The sequence below is a fragment of the Marmota flaviventris genome, unplaced genomic scaffold (assembly GCF_047511675.1).
Source record: "Marmota flaviventris isolate mMarFla1 unplaced genomic scaffold, mMarFla1.hap1 Scaffold_1009, whole genome shotgun sequence".
In the NCBI taxonomy this organism is placed as follows: domain Eukaryota; kingdom Metazoa; phylum Chordata; class Mammalia; order Rodentia; family Sciuridae; genus Marmota; species Marmota flaviventris.
Window position 1 is genome coordinate 73,696 of NW_027287701.1, and position 17,885 is coordinate 91,580.

At 37.7% G+C, this 17,885-nt stretch overlaps 1 long non-coding RNA gene across 1 annotated transcript; it reads left to right on the top strand.

Annotated features, from left to right (window-relative positions):
• Positions 1-2,492: 2,492 nt before the first annotated feature.
• LOC139703735 (uncharacterized) lies at positions 2,493-8,754 on the top strand. The gene is made up of 3 exons (XR_011705838.1): positions 2,493-2,554; positions 4,660-4,703; positions 8,637-8,754. It is a non-coding gene; the product is annotated as an uncharacterized lncRNA (long non-coding RNA).
• The last annotated feature ends 9,131 nt before the right edge of the window (positions 8,755-17,885 follow it).

Consider the following 17,885-nt stretch of genomic DNA (forward strand, 5'->3'; position numbering starts at 1 on the left):
CTTTTCCTCCTCCTCTTCCTCCTCCTCCTTCTTTTTCATTTAAGGACACGGTCTTACTGAGTTTCTTAGTGCCTTAATTTTTGCTGAAGGTAACATTGAACTCAGAATTCTCCTGCAAACACATCCTGAGCCACTTGGATTACAGGTGTATGTCACTGTGGCTGACTTTTGTTTTTCATTTTTAATTTGAATAGAAAAAACTTTAAAATTATACTTGTGAGTCTCTTTTTAGGGGTGAGAGATATGGGGACCATGATGCCTAAGGAAATTGCTAATGAGTTTAAACCTCAAGCTGTTTTTCATAAGATCAGTGAACAGAAAAGTTAAATAAAATTTTAAACTAACTGTGATATCATTTCCATCAATAAAAATATATACATATTTATTCACAAATTGCTTTAACCTTATATACAGTGATAAATGTCAATGCACTTCTGTCTGGGTTAGGTCCTACTATTGGAAGGAAATTCTCCCTCAAAGTAAATCAACCCAAGGCATTTAATGCAATTCACAGCCACTCAAAATAATAATAATAAGAAGAAGGGTAGGGGGATTGTAAAATTGTGATGCACACCTGTAATATAAGTTTCTTGAAAAAGCATCAAAGGAAAAATTTATACTCTCTCTCTCTCTCTCTCTCTCTCTCTCTCTCTCTCTCTCTCTATATATATATATATATATATATATATATATATATATATATATATATATATATATATATTTATGTGTACACAAGTAGTGAGGGTACACACAAATCTAAGACAGTCCTTTTTTTCTTGAATTTTTATTTGTTGCTGTAGATGGATATAATATCATTATTAGTTTGTTTCTTTGTTGTTTTTTTTTTAATGTGCTGCTGAGTGTTCAACCAGTACCTCACACATAATAGAAAAGCACTCTATCAGAAGCTTCTGACCCCTTTTTTCTTTGATATTGAGGGCCTGCTATCCTCTCATATTTTTAATTGCTGGACTCAGCAGTTTTAGGTGTGCTTCTTTTCACATTTTGACACCATTGTCAGCAGATCCAAGATCTTAAATTAGATAGTCCTTAATACAAAGTTTCACATTTTGACTTCTTAGTTAAAGATTAAAGATTAGTTTCCAAGTATAGGTAGATGCAAAGTATTATTGAATTAAATAGTTTTTATTTGAGTTTCTTTACAAAGGTCTTTTTTTTTTTTCCTTAGGTCACTATGTTCTCAGGATAGACTATTAACAGGAGATGCTTTCAGTTCATGGGAAATATAATTTTTTAAATAACAAAAAAGAATTCTTTGAGGGCTGGGGATGTGGCTCAAGCGGTAGCAGGGTCGCCTGGCATGCATGCGGCCCGGGTTCGATCCTCAGCAGCACATACAAACAAAGATGTTGTGTCTGCCATACAAACAAAGATGTTGTGTCTGTCGAGAACTAAAATAAATAAATATATATATATATATATATATATATATATAAAGAATTCTTTGAATGAATACTAATGATTTTAATGGAGGAAAAAATGATTTGTTGAGACACATAAGGAAAATTGACAATATTAAAATCATGTTTAGGATAGACTAGAAAAAAATCATAATTAATAAAAGAATAAGTGCAAATCACCCAGAAAGATTTTTAAAAATTTTAAAATGCCTTTCCCCCATAAGCCTGCAGAACCATCATTGGATGATGATAGTAGCATAAAATGTTTTAGGTTCTAAGGTGGAGACTAAAGAATAAGAAAAATGTTGATGGCTTCAGAAGTTCTTTTTCTCCTTATGAGTTTTTTTAAAATTTTTTTATTACTTTTAATTTGGTGGAGAGATACTGAAAAACTTCCATGGCCCAGGGAGAATTGCCCCACCTCTCCACCTCCTATGCCCTCCACCCATATTTCTTTTTTTTTTTTCTCAGTCCACCTTTGCCCCCTCCTCCGCCCTGTCCTTTCCCCAGTGACAGGACTTGGCAGCGGTCACTGCTGGGGAGGAGGAGGGAGGGATGGCCTTGCTCCTGAGCCCCCTCCTCTGCTCCAGAGCTCTCTGCAAATGCTGAGATGAGGAGGAGGAGGGGGAGGGGTGGAGCAGGGAGAGGAGGAAGAGTAGGAGGGGAGGGGGGGAGGAGTGGAGCAGGAGGAGTTGCTAACTGGAGGAGTTACAGCACGGGAACTTGGCTGCAGCCTCAGGTACAGCTTCAGCGGCAAAGGTCAGCGCCCTGGGCAGCCGGCACCTGAAGGAGGATGACAGTAGCCAGTCACCGCGCCTTCCCCAGGGGCTGCGAGGGCGGGTGGGAGGTAGGCGGGGGCTCCGGGTCCCCACCCCCTGCTGTGAATGCCCGCGCGGATCCCGGAGGAGCCCAGCGCCCCCAAGAGGGCTGTTTCTGGGTGTGGGCACCGCTGCCCGAGTGTGCGGAAAAGGGGAGTTGCATCCCGGAGGCGCCATGGAGCTGGGGAGTTGGGGTTTGGGGTGGGGAGGGCGGGAAGAGGCGGGGAAGAGGCGGAGTCCCGGGAGAGAAAGGAGGCGCTCCAGCGCCTCTGGAGAACTCGGGAGACGAGTCCCGGACCCCGGTGCAGGCCAGAGGTGAGCGCCCAAGCGGGGCGGGGGGGGGGTGGGGGACAGGCATGGACCCCACTGGAGAAGCGAGCGCCTGCCGCCCAGACTGGTGCGGGGTTGGAGACAGCCTAGGCTCCAGCTCTCCCCAGGGCAGCCAGGGGAGGCAGGACTCGGGAAGTGCTGGGGGTGTGTGAAGGTGAAGCGGAGTGTCAGAGGCAACCCCCGGCTGAGCCTCTAGGAGGAGAAGGAGGAGGAGGGGAGCCCCGCCCCGCAGACAGCCGCCCTTGTCAGTGCCAGGGGCGCTGCACAACAGGAGCTGCAGCGGGCAGGGCGGCTGAGGATCCCGCAGAGCAGGCCCCGCCGCGGATGGGAGCCTGGCCAGCAGCGGTGGGGGCGGGAGCCTGGGGCGGGGAGCCGGAGCCAGGGGCGGGGATTGGGGGCGGGGCCTCAGAGGCGCCAAGCTAGCTCCCCCATGACTTAACTTTCTGGGTGGACATGTGTGCCAGAGGTGCGCTGGGGCCAGCCGGGGCAGGAGGAGTCCACCCATATTTCAGCTCAAAATTGTATTCAAGGAGTTCTTGATGTCTAAAAAATTTTGCTTTATGAAAAGAACCAACTACTCTCAACTTATTTTTTATTCATTGTAATTAAATTATTCCTTTGTACATGGAATAAAAAAGAAATTATTAAATTTATTTGAAGACATCCGAATAACATTTGGTTATGCAGTCTGCCTATTTTAATATGACTTGCAAAATTGAAAACTGCAGAGGAATTCTAAGTCAATAGAAAAATCTCTAAACTTTTTTAAGGACATTCATCTCAAAATGTGGTTTCAAACTTAGGCACTTCACCATCTAACACAGGAAGAGAAAGATAAGAAACCAAATAAAATACTGGCAAAGTCTGACAAAACTCTCTTTCCAAAATTAGACTTATTAATCTTCACATGAGAGACCCCATTTTCTACAGAGGGCTTATTTTTTAATACACAGGACCACCTCTCCTCCCCACTAAACTTAGAAAATTACACTGGTTTCTTGGGGCTTCTGCCCAAGTTTCTTCCTTATGTACCACTGACATTTCTCCAAACCTCCTCTAAATATTGTGAGAGATAGAAGTGGCTTTTTATTTGGAAAAGTAGTTGTGATTTACGATTATCAGTGAAACCCCTTGGGGCTTTATTGAATCATGTCAACAGCTGTCAGTAATAATATGTACTTTGCTGGCCACAACATAATGTATTGATATGTATAAAACAATGTTACAAACTGGAAAAAAATATATATTTTTTTAATAATTTATATGCAGTCTTATGAATAATACAGAGCTCTTTGTGAGCATTATGGTGCTGTAGATAATAAATTTACCCTGTTCTCTGGCCTGCCAAGAGAGTTGTAAAGCAGAATATATTGGTTCACCTTTGTGAAAATAAACAATTTTAGTATGTCAGTACGTTCTAGCTAACATTTACTTCTGAGGTCTTAAAGAATAGTGTGCTCTAAATGGTTCTGGGAGTGTTTATACTGTCTCTGACTCTCCTGGGTAATGTTTCAGTGAGTGATATGATCAGATAACAAGTGGCACTATTTCTCAAGTATTGATATTGTGATATCTCCTGTAGTTTTATTGCCTGGAGTAGCTAATTTTGTCTTAACTGGATCTATACTTCTGTGTATGCATTTTTAATATGATTTTTTTAAAGTGGTTTATAGACTTGTGTACATTTTCTAAGTGATATCACCCTTCTTTCTCAGTTATTTTTGCATGGATCAGGAATCAATAAGTCCTTAATGTTCTTGTTTTATCTTCTTGACAAAATACAGACACCCTTATAGGAAATGTTTCTCTTGAAACTGAAATAGCGATCAATTCATCACCTCTTCATGTGTTCCAAATGGTAACAAGACATCTGTATTCATAGCAAATCATAATTGATTATATAAATTAATTTATAGTAACATATTTACATAAACTTTGTGAGAATAGCCAAGCTTTCTGTGTTTATTAATTTCTCCTACAAAGCAGTAAGGGTGGTGATTTTTGCATAGGAAGAAAAACTCTGATATTCAATCAATCTTTTGGCTGATAACATACAACTGAAATTTTAACATGTTGTAATTTCCTCACAGGATAACAAAGAAGAAATAAATTTATAAGCAGCACTTTATTGAAGGTAATAGCTTTTCTACAAGGGGTGAAACATTTCATTTTGTTCTTATTTTCTTAAAACGGCATAGACTAATTCTGAGAAAGTACTGAAGCACTTTCTTTATTTATATACATTTTTGGATGTTGATGGGTCTTTATTTTGTTTATATGCAGTGCTTAGATGAAACCCTGTGCCTCAAACATGCTTAGCAAGTGTTCTACCATTGAGTCACAATCCCAGCTCCAGGCACAAACACAGGTCTTTCAGCTCTTTCTTGATGTGTAGAATTTCTCACCCATGCCTCTGCTGTCTTGATCTAAGTATCCATACATTTACTTCACACTGATACAGTGATTTGATGCACATACACAGTACCATTTACTGCAACAAAACAGCATGGTTTATAACTTAAATCAATTTTAAGCATTCAAGCTAATTAGAGTCATAAAGCTGTAAGAATAGGGCCTTTTAATCCACTGGTATATTAACCTATTTAAGATGGTTGGGCTTTTTATACAAAAAATCCTGAAGTAGTCTGTTTCACTAGTATTAATGCAGATACCATTAGGAGCAGCACACTAGCTGAGCTGAATAAAGATGGCCAATTTAAAAGAAAATCAGAATTTATATAATACAGGACCTTTTAGATCACATCAGGTTGAATCCTTTGGAAAGCAACTGTGTAAGCCATGCAGCTCACAAGACATGGCATGGATCATCCACATTCCACATGGCTTGTGAGGCCTCTGTTTGGCAGCAGAAGACCCTCAACACTGGCTCCCACAAAAGAGGATCCTGCAGTCCAATATTGGGATTAGAAAATTGTAGTAAACTATGGTGAAAGCAATTTTGAAGACAGATGCCTTCTGTTTGTTTCCAGAAAAAAGACAGTAAGGAAAATATGAGTGAAAAAGTCCTTTTCCATGAACTCCTATTTGTTTTGCTTTATGAGCATACCCTATTGTCGTGACCCCTTGCCCGCAAGGAAGACGCAACTCAGGAATCTTCTTTCAGCAGTTTATTCAGGCCCTTGATATTTCTTCATCTCCCTCTCGGATGCCCCTCCCAGCCTTAATAAAGCATCTCAAGCCCCAATGCAAAGCTGCCACGTGGAGATTTCTCATAGGGTGGTGAAAAATCATGTGCCAACTCTCCCAAATAAGGAGTTGTTTGTCACAGACCAGAGCGGAGCCAGCCCCATCTTGTAATGGCAACCATAGTGTGCAGAAACGGCAGAAGGGGCTCACCACAGTTCCCCCTTTCTGTTTACTTAAAACAATACAGGCGAGAGTAGAGGTCCTATCCCACTGTGCAGAAGTGGCTGCATAGTATGGCTCAGTCCTAAGGAGGGCCCTTCCCCAGATCTGAGGCCATATCAGCTGACGCCTTTTTTCGTGGGGCAGGGCGTGGACGTGTCTAACCCGCATGCAATAGGACATGCTCTCCTTGAGGTCCACGTCAAGGATCACTCAAGTGCAGTGCCTTGCCTCGCATCCTGTATCGTAACGATGGTGGACGAAGGGGGATAGCTGAGGCTGAACTGTGGCTGTTTATAACGACAAACAAGTTGACAGCACCCTGAAAGAAAGGCACGGACTTTAAGGCGATAGAAAAGCACTAGTGTGGAAACCCATCTGCGTGCAATGGCAGTAAGACCGGCAGAGTGCAAGGGCTTTCCAACACTAAGAGAATGACAAGGAAAGTCATGTCGATCCCAGTGCAATGTTATAATAACTTGGGGTGTAACGACCATGTCAAAGGTTTACTGTTTAAGATGTGCAAGCCAGACTTGAGGCGAGTTGCCATTTTCTAAAGCTGCAAGAGCTTGTATGATCATAGCCTTATCGTGAGCACTGCGGGCCTTAAGGCGACAGAGAAACCACAAACAGAGGAACATACTGAAGCAACACATTGCACCAAAAATGCCCACTCCCACCCATTCCTTAAAGAAGGAAAAGGCAGAGGATAGCCAACTGGTGAATTGACCCAAAGTCACTGGTTCGACACGGGTGCTATTCAGAACAGCAATCTGAGTTAGTTGAGACTGGATCAAGTTTTCTGCTTCCATGGACCAGGTTCCGGATAGATACTCTCCGATGATGCAGGAGGCATTTCTGGAATCATAAAATCTGACAGAGGTTATACATAAATGTGCACGTTGATCAATACAAACCAAATGTACTAGGCCAGACAATTCCTCAACTTGAGCTTGAAGTAGATCTATCCTTTGATTAGCAGCCAGAATCCCAGATAAAATGTGTTGATTAATTTTACTTTGAGATTCAAGTATGGTGGATGTTTGTTGAATAACCTGATTAATAGTGGCAGCAGTTTGTACTTGGCTGGCCATGGCTACTCCAGCTGTAACTGCTGCAGCAGCAGATACCGCCACAGCTGTCACTATAGCTGCCGTAATTCCAAAATCTCTACGGGCTCTAATCAGTTCAACAATAGGAAAGGACTCTGGATCCGCAGTAACCGGGATCGGGACAAAAGTTGGAATTTTCATAACCACTGCCATAGTCCAGGAGCCATTCCAACACTCAGATAAGTAGCAGGTAACATTAGAACAATTAAGCATTCCCTGTGATGTATCATTAGCCAAAATAAACAGGAACGGAGATTGGAGACAGACTGCTGCAGAAGGTAATGTAGCATTAGATAATTGTGAATTATTTGCAGAAATTTTAAGCCTCCTACCTCGCTCCGAGTCTTGGGTACTGCCAGAAACATTAAACAGCCAACTTTGGACTCCTAATATTTCCCTGGGGAAACACAAGCGCGGACTAGACTAGCCCAATCTGAGGGAGTCATGCAAAATCTAGTAAGTCCCTCCACCTGAGTGAGAGTGAAAGTGGCATCTATGCCATAAGTGCGGACAGATTCTGCCAAGGTTTTAACTCTCTTAAAGTCTAAAGGCTCATGATATCTTCCACTGTTATTGTCCTGAAATACAGGGTATGCAAGTCCCATATCTGTATTAACTGTCCTCCAAACTTGTGCATGAAAAGATCTCCCGGAACCTTGGCTCCCCCCCACATATGGAGGTGGGGCAATCGGCACCATATCTTCTTCTAGCTATTCTACCTCCTCCTCCTCAGAGTTTTGTTGACCGATGTTAACTCCCTTCCCCTTCTTACAGTAGGCCTGCGTGCCTTGTGTCTCCTTTTTCTTCTTTTTCATTTTTATCTTATGTAGTTGTTGTAACAATATATCAAGGTCCTCAGAACTCTCTGAGTCGCTTGTGTTCTCAGGCGTTCTGAATTTGGTCAAGTCTGGATAGAGCCTTCTCCTATTTTTATCTTCAGGCTCTTTTGCCTTCTCACTACTCTTACTCTTAATACTCTCTGCCACTTCACTACATGATCCTTCAGATTTTTCCTCATGCAGTTGCTCAAGAATAGCTTGACCCTCACTCACAGCTTCCTGGCATTTACCATCTGTTATACATCCTCTAACTAACTTCCAAAGTGGTATAATGCCACCCTGCAAGGTACCTTGCTCATGAGCGAAATCTAGATCTTTCCCTAATTTGTCCCAGCTGGGAACCGTAAGACTCCCTGAAAAAGCAAACCAAGGAGCTGCTATATCAGCTTCTCTTAAAAACATATGCAAAGTACTCTGCTTTATACTAAGTCCTTTTGAATGTAACAACCCATCTAGGGTCAACAAAATTGGGCTTGAAGAAGCAACGCCCATAATGTTTTTAGAGCTATAAAGAAAGTGAAAGTACAAAAGTCCCCGCTCTCTTCCTTTTACAGGGGAGCGTTCGTTCTATGAATTCCCCGCTCTCTTCCTTTTACAGGGGAGGGTCCCTGTCGTCACAACAACAAAAGAAGCACAAAAAACAAAAGCAAAATGACACAACAAAAGAAACACAGAAAACAAAAGCGAAAGTAGAAGCGAAAGTAGACAGTGCAGCTGCAATAAAATGTAATGCTCTCTCTTTCTTTACAGAGGAGCTGCCCCGCTTTGGTCGTGGATCCCACTTACCTGGGACTAACCCCGCTTTGATCGCGGATCCCACTTATTGGGACTAACCCCGCTTTGGTCACGGATCCCACTTACCTGGGACTAACCGGTGCACCACCCCTGACTGCTGAAAGTTCTGGTTCCCGGGTCTCGGCACCACTTGTCGTGACCCCTTGCCCGCAAGGAAGACGCAACTCAGGAATCTTCTTTCAGCAGTTTATTCAGGCCCTTGATATTTCTTCATCTCCCTCTTGGATGCCCCTCCCAACCTTAATAAAGCATCTCAAGCCCCAATGCAAAGCTGCCACGTGGAGATTTCTCATAGGGTGGTGAAAAATCATGTGCCAACTCTCCCAAATAAGGAGTTGTTTGTCACAGACCAGAGCAGAGCCAGCACCATCTTGTAATGGTGACCATAGTCTGCAGAAACGGCAGAAGTGGCTCACCACACCCTATAGAAGAAAATAGAATTCTGACTGTGAGGGGAAATCTGGACCTTCAGTGATTGTTATAGAAGAATAGGAAATGTTGACACCAAGGGTATGCTATCAAATACTTAGCATAGGACTGCCTACTTCTTTGAGATAGGCTTTGTGGTAAATAGAAAATGCTGGTAAAATTTTTTCTTTTGGTTTCATGAAGCCTAGAGTTTTATTTGATGTTTGAGATCCATTGTGCTTTGAAATATAATCTTCTTAGCATCCCTGCCATAGGTTTATATGAAAGGTGATTTAGCGTACTGTGGTGGGCTAACATCCATTGCTTCTTTCCATGGGAAATATTTTGTACTAAAAAAAATAAATACTCTTTAATAGGGAATTTTATTCATCATTGAGTGGAGGCTTTCTTAAAATGCTTTTATTCAAACACACCTTTTTTTAGAGAGAGAGAGAGAGAGAGAGAGAGAGAGAGAGAGAGAGAGAGATATTTAATATTTTTTTTTTTTTTTAGTTTTTGGCGGACACAACATCTTTATTTGTATGTGGTGCTGAGGATCGAACCCAGCGCCATGCGCATGCCAGGCGAGCATGCTACTGCTTGAGCCACATCCCCAGACCCCTCAAACACACCTTTTATTTAAAATATAGAAATGACTGGCTTACAAAGCCAGTTATGTAAAAAAAAATTCAGACACTTTAAAATGAAGTAAACAGATCACTCATATTAAATTTTCTACAAAAATATTTCAGTTACCATTATATTTAGAAAAATATAAAAGAATCAAATTATTTTACATACATAGAAAAGTTAACCTTAGATAAAACATATATACATTTATATATAGTGTTCTGGAGTGCACATGCACATACATATTCTAAAATATATATAAGATTTCAACGACTTGGAGAAAAATTCCAGGAAGTATCTAGTATTGATATTATTTAATAAACTTTCATGAATAAGTAATTACAAAATCGTGTCTAAACTTGTGAGTAATAGTTTCATATGTTATCTATATCCCAAGAAAATAAGTTTTCAGAGATTTATCAGAGGATAAATAATCTGTCATTCCTCACAGTATTATCATGCATTCACTACTTTTCTTATTTTTAGCATGGATTCTCTAGTACATTAAGACTTCTTTCTTCATTTATATATTTAGTTCTCCACTTCTACCTATTTTGTTTTACTTTGTTAATCACTCTTTGTATTCTGTCTTTCTCTATCTCACTCAAAGAATAGATTTAAATGAGACAATATATTATTTTTTAATAAATGAATATATTTTAGTTGCTTCAAAAGTATTTGCTTTTTTTCATAATATGTTACACTTATTCTTGAGTATTACAAACTTCACAATGGAATATATAAAACATTTCAACATATATAAACATGCTTTTTTATTTTTGTATTTAAATATTTTATTTCCTCTGAATTTGCTCACAATCTTTTATAACATAATTTTTACATTTTATTCTAATTTGTTATAAAATACAGTAGAATGCATTGTAATTCATATTACCCAAATAGAGTACAATTTTTCATATCTCTTGTACACAACAGAGTCACACCATTCATGTCTTCATACATGTACTTAGGATAATGACATCCATCTCATTCCATCACTTTCCTATCCCCATGCTCCCTTTCTTCCCCTTCCTCCCCACTGCCTTATCTATAGTTTTTTCTATTCCTCCCATGCTTCTCCCTCCTTTCCATTACATATCAGAAATTTTATGTGAGAGAAAACATTCAGCATTTGGTTTGAGGGGATTGGCTTACTTCACTTAGCATAATATTCTTCAGCTCCATCCATTTACTTGCATATGCCATGATTTCATTCTCTTTAATGATGAGCATTATCCTATTTTGTATAAAAAGAACATTTTATTTATCAATTCATATACTGAAGGGCATCACAGCATACGACAAAAATGCAGCTACAACAATGTTTATAATAGCACAATTTAAAAAATGATTTTAACTATCAGATTATAAATGCTTTTTCTAAAAATCTAATATAAAGGTATAAAAACGCTACATGGTTTCTATTGAACATTGTGGATGTTGAAGGTGTTGAATATTTTCTTATATATTTATCATCAGAAATACTATTATTTCTACTAATAAAATGTTTCTAAAATGAAAATATTAAATGGAGAATCCAATAAAATAATAGCCTTGCCTCATAATGTATTAGGTGTAAGAATTTGTGAATATTATAGTATTTTTTAGGTGTAAAACCTTAGCTAGATTTCATTTGAATCTTAGCTTTTCTCACTTAGTAACTTTATAAACTATGATATATCACTTAACTCTGGGATTCTCAGTTTGCTTATCTGTCAATCATTAATAATTGCTCTCAGATTTTTCTGGAAATTTTGAACATGCCCAACATTGTTTTCTTTTTCTTTTTTACAAATATTTAGTTATTTATTTTTTAGAGAGAGAGAGAGAGAGAATTTTAATTATAATTTTTTTTTTTTTTTTTTTTTTTTTTAGTTTTTGGCGGACACAACATATTTGTTTGTATGTGGTGCTGAGGATCAAACCCAGGCTGCACACACTCCAGGAGAGTGCTCTACCTCTTGAGCCACATCCCCAGCCTGTTTTCTTTACTTATATGTTATAAAAGAATTTTCAGAGTTCTCTAAAGTAAAGTAGCCCTGAAAAAAAGCAAGTGCTCTATACAATGTAGACATGCAGTGGTCATAACTTTTGAGATCAGAACTACATGAAGCTTGGTTTGTATACTCCATCAATTCAAATTTTGTAAATAAGGGACAAGACAATGTTTTTATACCATGAAGAAGACCTCATAGCAGGACAGGTACACACTACAGTCACTTATCTCCATGAAGTCCCAATATCACATCCACTTATCACATCCACCACATTTGCAAAAAGACATCTCATTACATCAAAACTGGTATATGAGATGTAACCTCACTAAAAGTCTCACGAAGCACAAAAAAATTTGGACACCATACATGGGAGGGAGGAAGCCAGGACCAGATCAAACAGAAACTGCTTGCATTAAGACCTGTAACCACCTTGGTGATGTAGCTGAACACAAAGAAAAACCAAAGCATGAGTATTGGGGTTTAGAGATAAGTGTGCAAAAGGCTTAATTGTTCTAAGGCAAGGAAGCAATGTAAACCATAATTGTAACTATGCAGTTATAAATCACAATTTTTAAAAAAAGGACAGAAAAACAGGCAGAAGTACCGAATTAAAGAAGAGGATAGAGTTTTTAACTCATAATAGAAGACTTGACAATCCTTACCAAAGGGGTGAATATGTCCAGAAATTTTCCTTTATGAAGGTAATTTGTGGAAGGAGTGAGTTTTTCGTTTCTGAAGAAAATTTTGGCAGAAAGTATAGGATAAGAGAAGGAATAGCAAAAGCACAAAAGTCACAGAAGGAAACTAAAGTCTAGTAAGATGTTCAGTTATAAGGTTGGGGATATAACTCAGTTGCTAGAGTGCTGGCCTCACATTCACAAGGCCCTGGGTTTAATCCCCAGTACCACCAAAAAAACGTTCAGTTACAAATTTTTATTGTGTTTATCATGATGTCATTTAGAATTATTATTAGTATTATTATTTAAATCAGGAATTGAACCCACAGGTGCTTAACTACTGACCCAAACCCCAGCTCTTTCTTTTCTTTTTTCTTTCTTTCTTTTCTTTTTTTTTTTTTTTTTTGAGACTTAATCTTGCAGAATTTCTGAGACTGGCTTTGAGCTTGCAATTCTCATGCCTTAGTCTCTAGAGCCAACCAAGATTACAGGCATTCGCCACCATGTCCAGCTTGGAATTTTTTTAAGTCATTTTATTTTTATATATCAGGACTTCATCTGACAATGATTGTATTTTCTTTTGCTAATGTTTTGAATAGAATCTGTACCTTATACCACAAATAACCTAAAAACTCACTCTTTATGTAAATATGATATCATCTTGGCATGAGTGGAATGACTCTACAGTTCTTGAAGTGACTCCCCAAGTATTGTCAAGCATAATGTCAAATCTTTGATATTGTTCCATAAGAAATTTGGAAAAGAATGTGGCACATTAAATGTATATTCTAAAAAATTAAAAAGCCTTGAAAAATATGTTCCAGATGCTTGTGCTTTAATCCATTAGGAGTAATGTTTTAGACTGTATAGTTGAGAAAATAAATGTTGTTTAGAACCTCACATCTCAGTGATTTATTTAATCAATGTTTATTTCCCACTCTAAAAGGTCTAAAGTGAACAAAATCTAATGGTCAGGCAGGTCTACTGGGTGGCTTACATCTGAGATAGTTCTCAGAACTCTGGAGTTCCTGCATTTCATGGGTTTTATGAATCATTTTTCCTCTACAATTTGTTAGTATCACAAGAGTAGGTGTTTCCATCAAAAATATCCACCTTAGTCTCCCAGACTTTAGAAATCTTCACTTTGTGATGGTGTGCTGTGGGAGAGGCATTAGCTTTCAGAATCAGTTTCAGCCTTCAGCACACTTGTTTGTGCTACTTGCCATCTTGAAGTATTTTTCCAGCATAAAGTATGCTTAGACAGTTATTTTGTGTATGGAGAAAAACTTGAATTTTTATTTAACTTGCCTCTTGGCTGACTCATGTCTCTTAACCAGTGATGAATTTCTATTAATAATTTTACATGAATAATAAATGAAAAGGCATATTTAATAGGATACAATTATAAGTAACAATAGAGTGAGCCATTATGACTTCATTAAGATTGCCAAATGAGAAAGAAAATTAATGTATTTTAAATATTTGTAATTTAAAATTATTGTACTTAAAATATAGCAAATACGGTAATTTTAAAACTGTTTCTATATCTTAATATGTATGATTGAAACTTTATAACTTAAAGATTATTTTTTCAAACCTGAACTCAATGAATCACACCTCACCAGGTGCAAAACTCAAAAATGAAGGCAGAGAATTTGTATATTAAGAACAAGATTAAAAAATTAAAAAAAATAGATGGCTATTATAAAACCTGGAAGATAGTGTTGAAAAGATTCTTCAGAATGAAAACAGAAGATTGGACAAGGAGAATAAATTTTCCTAACATGATTCTAAAATGAGAGAAATGAGATATGGAAAAGGGCAGGTAGAACATGAAAAAAATAAAATTCTCTACTGCTGAGTGGGAATGTGAATCTTCAAAGAGTTTAAAGTCTTTCCACAAAGTAAAAAGTGATCATGAATAAAGGTGCCAAACCCACAGTTGTCCCTGAGTTACCACCAGTCTCCCTGTCTAAAGACACAGGAAAAGTTCTTTCAAGTTTTTTGAGATAAGGTTTAAAACTAAACATCCAAGCCACTCAACCTTTCTTTAAACTAGGAGCTAAACATAAAGACCATGGTGTCTACACAGATTTATATCCTGTGATATGACTGTGTCTGTGTTTTAAATAATTTCATCCGTTGCTTTATGAATTTTTAAAAATGACTATATTCTGTAATGGAGTCCTTTGTAAATTACCTGATAAATGTTGAATAAGAAAAAGTTATCTACCATATCTAGAATATGGTGAAAGGCATTAAAGTTAATTAATCTAGAGAACTAGAAGTAAAAGTGTCCCAGAAATGAATGTAAATTTGATAGTTTACATTTAACTTCTGGATTCTTACCATGTACCCATAAAAATATAAGATTTGAAGAAAAATATGTTTTAAGACAGTATGTACTAGTCCTTTGTCTTGGCTAAGGGAAGTCAGACCTCTTAAGACCAACTCCATTCCTCTTTGATATAGCCCTAAATGCTGTGTGGTCCTGCACTGGCTTTGGCCTTGTTTTTCAGTTCTTACTGTCCTGTAGCACTTTTTGTTCTGACATTATTTAAATAGTGCTCTCATTCTGGGTGGTTCTACACATTCTGTATTATGAGCAACATGCACAGGGTAATCATTAATTATTGAAGAAATACTAAGAAAATTACTTCTAAAAATAGATAAAGAGAGCTAATTATTTTCTTTAACCATTTTAAGACCTAAATATAATTACTCAAAAACTTGTTCTTCATTTTTTTTTTTTGATGTCACAGTGGAAAGACGTGAGAGAGACACATGGACAGACACAGGGGATGTATAAAATTTTCTGAGGTTAAACCTTGTTGTGCACACCTATTTCTCAAGTATTTGCTTAGAATTCTGACTTTTTTTCTCTAATATATTAAATCATTAAGATTTGGTAAATTAGAATGCTTATTAGTTTTGACTTTACATCAAAATTGATTCTGATATTTTCTTGCCAAGAATTTATTTATTTCATGGTCCTCAGATTTTGGGGGCTTACTTAATATTCTTATCATCTCTCACTTCTGCTTGCATTACTCAGAGACAGAATTGCTGTACTCTTTCATATGTATTTCTTAAGAGTAAAAACTTCAGAGTATTTGTTCGGGTATCAAAACTATTTTAAATTAATCTCATGGTAAAACAACTCTAAATACTCCTTTCTATGTTTTTACATTTTCAAATTGAGGTTTTCTTCAGAGCATATTTTACTGAATATTTGTGTTTTACAATAACAGACTCAGAAATTTCAGTCACTAAAATCCATTTATTTACTGATATATGTACAATTTGGATTTTTAATTTTGTGCAGCTACAATAATATTTGATAATAATATTTATGATGCTTTCATGAACAAAAGTATATTACAAAAATAGATGTATTTCACTATACCTTAATAAAAATGGACATGTACATTTATCATTATTTAAATGTTTATTTTCACCTCTGGGTATATTTTACCAATATTATTATAAAATAAATCATATAACATTTATTACTTTATGTTTATTTCTTTGTACCATATTTATTTATTATGTTATTGTTCTATACATATTGCTGGTTAACACATTCTTTTTTTTAAAGGGAGAGTGAGAGAATTTTAATATTTATTTTTTAGTTTTCGGTGGACACAACATCTTTGTTTGTATGTGGTACTGAGGATGAAACCCAGGCCGCACACATGCCAGGCAAGTGCGCTACTGCTTGAGCCACATCCCCAGCCCCAGGTTAATACATTCTTAAAAAGAAAATGCTATTTAATAACCATAGCAATGGTATATTAAAGAGCTTTTTAAACTACTCTTTTAATACATATTTTCTTTTATCTTTCTAAAACCTTCTAGAATCTGTAAATTTATAAATATACACATTGAGAAACAAGAGATCCTATGGCAATAAGTAATATACCAAAGTGTCAAAACCTGATAAGTTCAGTGCTAGAATTAACAGTTTTCCTGAAGTGCAGTTCAATGATGTCTCTAATGCAGTTAGTAAGCAAAACATTAAAATAACTGTAATTGAAATGATTCAGCAAACTATTTGGCATGACTATATATGTCCTCAATTTTAATCAAATACATATTAGATTTATTTATAATATATAGGTTAATTTATTCCTTTATGATCATTATCTATTTTTTGAGAAATGACCTCTAGTAAACAGCCTCATTTGGCCTCAGGATGTGTGTACAGTAAGAAAAAAAGTCTCAAGAGTTCTCTCTATTATATTCATAATATATTCACATATCCCCAAGGCCTTTCACATACTGGTCAGTCACCCACAGCAAGCAATTTGAAAGTTCATGAAGTTTTGCAATATAACATTGTTATCCTTTCAAGCTATTTCTAAGAATTCTGTGTGCTTTATTGAAAACATCAAGGAAAATGAATATATCTTTTTAAACCCAGAACTTGAAATGACACTGGACTCAAGAGATCGAGTTTATGAAGACAGGAGTTATGTGTTATGGCTTCTGTTTATCTGCAGAAGAGCTGTCAAGGTGAAAGGGGTTGTGTGAGAATGGCCTTAGGCCTGAGCCTAAGCAACTCCTGTAATGCCAGATTCATGGGACCCCAATAGACCTCCAGGAGCTGAATCTGATGCAATCACACAAGAGTGTTTATTGTAAGCTCAAGCCTGGACTCACAACCATTTCAGATACAGTGGTCCCAAAGAGTGAGTCTTGACCCTTAATTCAGTGAGGATTAATAGATTTTGGGGGACACTGTATGCATCACGACATCACACAGCCAATCATTTCACATCACAGAAAAGTCAAACAACAACTCTTAACATTGATTAGCACATTCATTGGCAGGAACAAGTTGTGTAAGGGTGATTGGTTAGTTCAAGTTGTGGATACATTTGAACTGATTGGTTTAGGCCATGAGAGGTTGCAAGAGTGTATATGATAAACTTGCCTAATCATTTTACCAATCAACAAAACTACTGGGAAGGTTACCTGGTGTTTCAGGTATTTTCTGTGTCTCATGCATTTTGTGGTAGCTAGGGGGTTGCTATGGGTCCTAACCTAGTGTAACTGAGTCAGGATCACTTGGCATGGAAGATCTCTCCAGTTATTCACAGACAAACAACTCAGCAGGGTGGGTATATGCCTAGGAGCACTCTGAGTTTTTCCATGGACAAGGGTAACTCCCCGCTTTGGACAGGCTTTGCTCTGACGTAGAGGCTGGTTTCTCAAAAATTGAGTCACATCAGTTTTTCACTCCACTTACAAAACTCAAGTTTGAAACCTGAGGTCATTATTAGAGGTCATTTATCACCAGGCACACCCACAGAGCCCTCTAATATGGCCTCAGACAAATTACTTCCCCTCATCCTGATAAAGTGAATAAAGCCTCTGCAGGCTTTCCTCTCCTGATAAGAGTGAAAGGTAAGAATATCAGGATGAAGACCACCAGACCAGATATTTCTGACCTCAGGGTAAATGAGAAATCTGGTGGCACCTGATAATTA